The sequence below is a fragment of the Podarcis liolepis genome, assembly GCF_965112155.1.
Source record: "Podarcis liolepis genome assembly, chromosome: 9".
Classification (NCBI taxonomy): Eukaryota; Metazoa; Chordata; class Lepidosauria; order Squamata; family Lacertidae; genus Podarcis; species Podarcis liolepis.
The window spans coordinates 61,174,664-61,180,663 of NC_139564.1; the positions used below are offsets into that span (position 1 = coordinate 61,174,664).

At 43.7% G+C, this 6,000-nt stretch overlaps 1 protein-coding gene and 2 long non-coding RNA genes across 4 annotated transcripts in view; all 3 read right to left on the reverse strand.

Annotated features, from left to right (window-relative positions):
* KLHL5 (kelch like family member 5) overlaps positions 1-3,408 on the reverse strand; it is a 46,321-nt gene extending 42,913 nt beyond the window's left edge. Inside the window, exon 1 of one of the 2 annotated variants that reach the window (XM_083459922.1) lies at positions 2,967-3,408. The gene's annotated coding sequence lies outside the window, so the exon portion shown is untranslated. Of the gene's footprint in view, positions 1-2,494 lie in introns of both variants that reach the window. The other variant, XM_083459923.1, reaches the window with a different exon arrangement.
* LOC310686438 overlaps positions 1-6,000 on the reverse strand; it is a 425,293-nt gene that overhangs the window by 240,166 nt on the left and 179,127 nt on the right. The gene's annotated exons all lie outside the window — the stretch shown is intronic.
* The window catches only part of LOC310686423, a 23,108-nt gene continuing 21,274 nt past the window's right edge, over positions 4,167-6,000 (reverse strand). Inside the window, exon 3 of the long non-coding RNA XR_014515890.1 lies at positions 4,167-4,338. This is a non-coding gene — a long non-coding RNA (uncharacterized lncRNA). The remainder of the gene's footprint in view (positions 4,339-6,000) is intronic.

The following is a 6,000-nucleotide window of genomic DNA, read 5'->3' on the forward strand; positions in this document are numbered from 1 at the left end:
TAAGCCGTTTGAGAACCAAGGTTCCACTGTTTTTGACACTTCATCATACAATACATCAACTACTCTGATGGAGACCATATTTACTTGAAGGCAGATCATGAGTGTCAAGGATAATTATTCCAGTTTGAGTAACACAAAGCTTAGAGTGTGACCTTGTGTATGTAGGATGAAACATGAAGCTTCAAGAGAAAAATCTTATGACTAAAGGCGCATGCAGACTTCCTTTTGTGCAATGTTTCTAGGCAAAGTCTGTGCTTTAAAGTGCTATTTCTAAACATTTTTTTTTACCTACCTGTTTTCTAGTGAAAACCCGCTCTTCACAGTTGAAAACCTGAATTGCCACTTGTTCTGATTCAGTGTTAATAAGTGAGTTTTCCTGGGGAAAGCAGAGGGATGGGAAAAAGTGTGCTTGGCCAAGGAGCTTTAAAGCACAGGCCTGTGCCAATAAAGCACAGGGCATAAGTTAAGTGTGGATGAACCCTAAATCCAGCACTTTCCTACAGTTTAGATGTAACTCTGGACTTGACACTAAAACCCTCACAGCATCCTGTCTGGGCTTGTCCACAGCATAACTATATCCGGATGCAAGATCATGTTTAATGGACAAGCTACATATCACTATCTCAATAATATGAAGCCAGAAGTCATTTTAGTTTGGACTCTGGAGATTCAAAACAGAGCCACACAGAACTGGGAAACAAAACAAAAAATGAAATAAAACAAAAACACTTTCAGGATGTAACAGAATTATTGTTTCTAGTAAGATTCGTGTTTCCTAGAGAAAATATTGCTGGTGGAGGAATAGTAATGTAATATCCCAACAGCACAACTACTCATGTATATTTGCCATTTCCACACACCCCAAGCAAAGTGCAAAGGGGTCCTGGTTTTAAAAGGGCGCAACAGAAAACATTCCTTGCAGAGTTGTTTTCATTATACAGCAAACCTGCAACTTATGTACATTTAATATGTGAACATTCAGCTATATGCACATGGTAAAAATTAAAAAAGAAGAAAGGGGCCAGGGTTCTGGGGGAAATGATTTTGGCAATCCCACTCACCACTGAATCCAATGGGTTTTGACTATAAGTGATTTTGGCTTCATGTACTATCAGCAGAATGCAACCCCCACAAACTGTAGGCTTACTGTACATGTTTTCTAAACTAGGAGTGTAAAATGACTTTAACAACGTATATGGATATTCTGCTTTTCTTTAAAGGTAAATGGACCCCTGACCATTAGGTCCAGTCGTGGCCGACTCTGGGGTTGTGGCACTCATCTTGCTTTATTGGCCAAGGGAGCCAGCGTACAGCTTCCGGGTCATGTGGCCAGCATGACTAAGCTGCTTCCGGCGAACCAGAGCAGCGCACGGAAACGCCGTTTACCTTCCCGCCGGAGCGGTACCTATTTATCTACTTACACTTTGACGTGCTTTCGAACTGCTAGGTTGGCAGGAGCAGGACCGAGCAACAGGAGCTCACCCCATCACGGGGATTCGAACCACCGACCTTCTGATCGGCAAGTCCTAGGCTCTGTGGTTTAACCCACAGCGCCACCCGCATCCATCATACAAACCAAATTGCCTGGAAAAGGCAGCTCAAATGCAACGGGACAGATGTCACTCACACACACACTTCTCCCTGCCAGCCAAGCTCTCGCACAGTCTGAATCCGTCTTTCTTAATAGAGCAAAATAAAGCAATGAGGGAAGGAGGCCCATCTAATCTTTGCACAGGTCATGAACCACAGTCCACGGCAATTAATTTTTGATTACTTTTAATGCTGCATTACATTAGCTTCCCCAGATCAGATGACTCATTCACCTGAATGAGAGATGCCCCAGGTTACAAAATATTACACATACTCACAAAGGAAAAGAATAAATTGCCAACGGAACATAACTGAGCTTGAATTTGAAAAACGTAGCTCCTATCAATGTCATAAATCTTGACTGAGCCACAAGTAGCATGGTTCTCTGGGGGTACAGATGGTGGTACAACGGCTCCCGTTCTTAGAGAAGTAGGCAACACTTGCTAATACTTCCTAAGTTCATCAAAACCTTAAATTTACCAGTGCAAGGAGAAGGGTAAGGATTTGGGGCAAAAGTATCAGCTCCCTTTCTCCTAAAACAGACTGGGAGCGGCAGAGTAAGCGATCCACAAGTTTTTAGTTCAAGACTATTACACCACATGAATGCAACCTTTAGCTCCAAATGTTAATTCAAAACGACTGTCTTTTGATCATTCTCTACTCCCAGTCAGATGAAAGGATTTGGACTCTCTAATGGGATTCTATTAGCTTTTGCTCTGCGGCAATTCTAAAACAAACCCCTGACACCACTTAAAGCGGGCTAGTTTAATAGAATCATAGAGCAGTTAGGGACCCCGAGGGTCATCTAGCCCAACCCCCTACAAAGCAAGAATCTCAACTAGAGTACAGACGTCAGAAAACCCAGAATCTGCTTAAAAACCTCCAAGGAAGGAGACCCCATTACCTCCAGAGGAAGTCCATTGTCAAACAATGAGAGTTCAATCTTCACCTAGAAACATGCAGTGAAAGGGTACGTGGGAACGCCTCACCCTTGACACCCAGTTTGCAGATAGGTCGAGGGTGGTCCACAGATGGCAATCCTACACTAACTTTAAGTGGATCTCTAAGAGCGACCACGGGGGAAAGGCGCTCTGCACATGTTCATGCGCTCGCTCTTCCTCTGTGGTGACTTCGCGCCAACTCCGGGGTTCGCCTCCCGCATCCGGGGAGGGGAGGCGAAACTTCCGGAGCTCGAACCCAACCGCCCCTTGCCTGACGCGCGTCCTTGAGGAGAAACCGCCGCCGCCGCCAACCGCCTCCCCTGAGAATCCTTGCAGGAAGGCACAGGATGCCAGCCGCCCCCTCAGGACGCCACACGCCGAAGCTGAGGGGGACGGCGCCCTGCCGCGGCTTCCCCGCCCGAGCCCTTTCCTCACCTCGCTGCCGTCCCCCAGGGAGGGAAAGGCGGCTCCGGCCCCGTCCCGCTCGGGGAGGAAAAAGGCAAGTTGAGGCGAAGAGGGCGCCCCCTTCCCGGCCCCGACCGCCGGCGGCAACTCCCAGCTTCACAACAAAGCCCCCCCTCCTCCTCGGGAACGTTGGGCCACGCCTCCCAATGGGCGGGGCGATTCCCGCTGTGTGGCGGTTGAGAGAGGAGCGTTGGCCACGCCTCCTAACCAACCGCCAACTCGCCTCGTTTCCTTCGCCGCCCCGCCCCTTCGCTGCCACATCGAACGTTGCTTCGGCGAGGAAAGCGGGAGTTGAGGAGGCGACCGTTGGTCTCGCGCCGACTACCGCCCGCAGGCGCTCGCGACGGCAGAGCGCGGGCGGGCAAGAAGCGGAGCGTTTACTTCCGTGTTCTCCGAGGAAGAAGAGGCGGCTGAGGCGGGAGATGGGATGGCCCGGAGGGCGGGTTTATGCAAAGCAGGAGCCTGGCCGCTTTCTGTCGTCGCCTGAGGGAAGGAGCCGCTAGGGTTATTTTTTTTGTTTTATTTATTAATTAAATTTGTGCGCCACTGAGCGCCTCCCAGCATAAGAATACAAGTACGAAAACACGTCATAAAAACATGGACACAACAAACCAAAACAAACCCACTAATTTTACAATCATTTTAACCTTTCAAAACTTGACTTCCTCCTCTTTCTGCGGTTCCTTAAATTTACTTTTAATATCTTCTGCTTATCCAAATTAACTTGCTCATTTATTCATCTTCTTTCAATATATACTTATAAAACTGCAGGTTATTACAATAATCCCGCCAACGTTCTTATCTGTTTACAATTCCATCTGTAAATATTCAACAAACAATTTCCATTCTTTTTAAAAAAGTTTCTTATCTTGATTTCTTATTCTTCCGGTAAGTTTCACCATTTCTGCATATTCCATCAGTTTTTGTATCCATTCTTCCTTTCCTGGGACTTCTTTCCATTTTTGAGCAAGTAACATTTTTGTTGCTGTAGCTGCATACATGAATAAGCTACAGTATACAATTTCGGTAGTTCTGACCCTATAATTCCCAAAAGGTCATAAAACGTTAATCAGCCAAAGTTTATTTTTTATTTATTTATTTATTTATTTATTACAGTTATTATTGTTGTTATTATTATTATTATTATTATTATTATTATTATTATTATTATTATTATTTACATTTGCTGAAAGGCTTGGCCCCGAGAACCATTTTCAAAGCCTCTACTCATTCTGTATCACAATCTCTGATTAATGACAAAGGTGCCCCTGAGCATGTGCAGAACAATCAGCCTTCTCTCTCTGTCTGCCTCAGTACACTTCAGATTGTGGGTCTGGATTTCCTGGTTGAAAGTGGTAAAAAGAAGCATGCAGAACATCAAAACCGGATCTTCTTCAATATGCTTATTAAAAAGAGAGAGAGAATTCCACCCCTCCTCCATATCGAACCACAGCTAAAATCTACCCCCAAGGGAATGACCCTTACAAATAATTAATACACTGCCATTTGCTGCTGCCATAGTGAAAAACATGGATCAGACCATGGGACCTAATAGATCCTGATTGTTTTCAATATGGGATCCTCCCCAAAACTGTCAAAACACACAGTAGAATTAAAATAGATTCATCTGAATTTGCATGACCCCCCCAAAAAAGGTACCATTCCTCCAACCACTATCAAAGTTTCCATTTTGTAAACTATGATGTGCATAGAAGACTAATTTTGTTTACTTCTAATGGACCTATTCATGAAAGTCTAGTTGTATGCTTAGCTTACCATAAGGTTGAAGTAGGATGATAATTTTTCTAAATATAACAAATTACTTCAGCTTTTAAATTACAACGTTATGAAAGAGAACATTTGTGGCTATGGTGGAGCCAGTGCTTTCGGGCACTGTCATGATGCAAAAAGAAGGAACCAAGACATGGATCCTCATTAATTTTACACATATGCTCCCCATAATCTGTGCCAAAGCACATGCCGCATCCATACCCACAGAACTTTATAAACCACAAATCCTGCTCTTCACGGCACTGCCATGGCACAAAACATGGATCCACTGTGGATCTTTTTTTACACAGCATCCCACCAAAACAAACCAAATTACAAGAGTATGTCCATGGCCACAAAATGCATAGTAAAATAATGGATTTGGTGCTTCATCGCCATAAAGCATGAATCCATGACTGAGATATATATATATATATATATATATATGGTACAATATGACAACACAGGTGATCTGTGCTTTGATAGTGGTTTTGATGGCATCCCATGTGAATATCCTGAGCATCCATTTATTGGGTTCCCCCCCCTCTAGTGACACTTTGAAACCCCAGATCTGTGATTCTAAATTGTAGTACAAAAGTACAGATGTGGTCTAAGTTGACTTGTCTTGTATCAATAGCTTTGCATCATAGGTGCTGTGAAACACTGGATCCATGATTTTAATACAGTAGTATGATCTGTGAATATAGACACAATCGGTTGACACTGATATGTATAGCATCATTGCAAAAATCCACAGGATCCACGCTCCAGATGTATGGTTTTGCCTCATGATAGTGCCAACAAGCACTACCATCAATTATTTCACAGTCTGTCTGTGGATATCAATATGATCTCTGTAAGTTATTTGTGGTTTTTGAGACACTCCATATAAAAATCCAGATGACGAGTCATGTGTATGGACTATGACAGCGTCACCAAGTGCCAGAAATGTGATTTTTATGGTACCTTCTGTGTGCATTGACCTTAGCTTTGGATAGCATCCTACATAAAAATCATGAGAAAAAAATCATGAGGGTCCAGCCAGCTATTGCATCAGAAAACATTGAAAGTGCACCTTTTACAGTTCAGTCCATCGAAACAAATGTGCTTGTAACTTGATGCCTTTTGGAATTTATCTCTTGTAAAACTCATATGAGTTCCAGAGGATCCCTTTTTCATTTACTACACCCAATCCATGTCCTCTGTAAAATAGTGCAGGCCTCTGTGGAGCCTT